We start from the raw sequence: 211 nt of genomic DNA on the forward strand, positions 1-211 counted from the left end.
TAAAGAAGAACAGATGGTTGGTGTTTTTGCTGTTACCGGCTTCATCTGCTGCTTTTTCAGCTGCAGTAAAAACGTATCGAAACAACAAATCTTTATTCCTTCATAGGTATCATTTAGAATGCAACCAGCACATCTTAAAGGAAACGGAAAGAGGTATTTATTTTTTCTAATCCCCATTTCCTGTTGCAAAAGTGGGGGGGGGGGGGGGAAA

The 211-nt window shown here is 40.3% G+C and overlaps 1 long non-coding RNA gene across 3 annotated transcripts in view; it reads left to right on the top strand.

Moving 5' to 3' along the window:
• The window catches only part of LOC102379480, a 3719-nt gene that overhangs the window by 2271 nt on the left and 1237 nt on the right, over positions 1-211 (top strand). For all 3 annotated transcript variants that reach the window (XR_325165.1, XR_325164.2, XR_001358927.2), the window contains exon 3: positions 107-153. This is a non-coding gene — a long non-coding RNA (uncharacterized LOC102379480). The remainder of the gene's footprint in view (positions 1-106; positions 154-211) is intronic.

The sequence above is a fragment of the Alligator sinensis genome, unplaced genomic scaffold, assembly GCF_000455745.1.
Source record: "Alligator sinensis unplaced genomic scaffold, ASM45574v1 scaffold1584_2, whole genome shotgun sequence".
Taxonomy (NCBI): domain Eukaryota; kingdom Metazoa; phylum Chordata; order Crocodylia; family Alligatoridae; genus Alligator; species Alligator sinensis.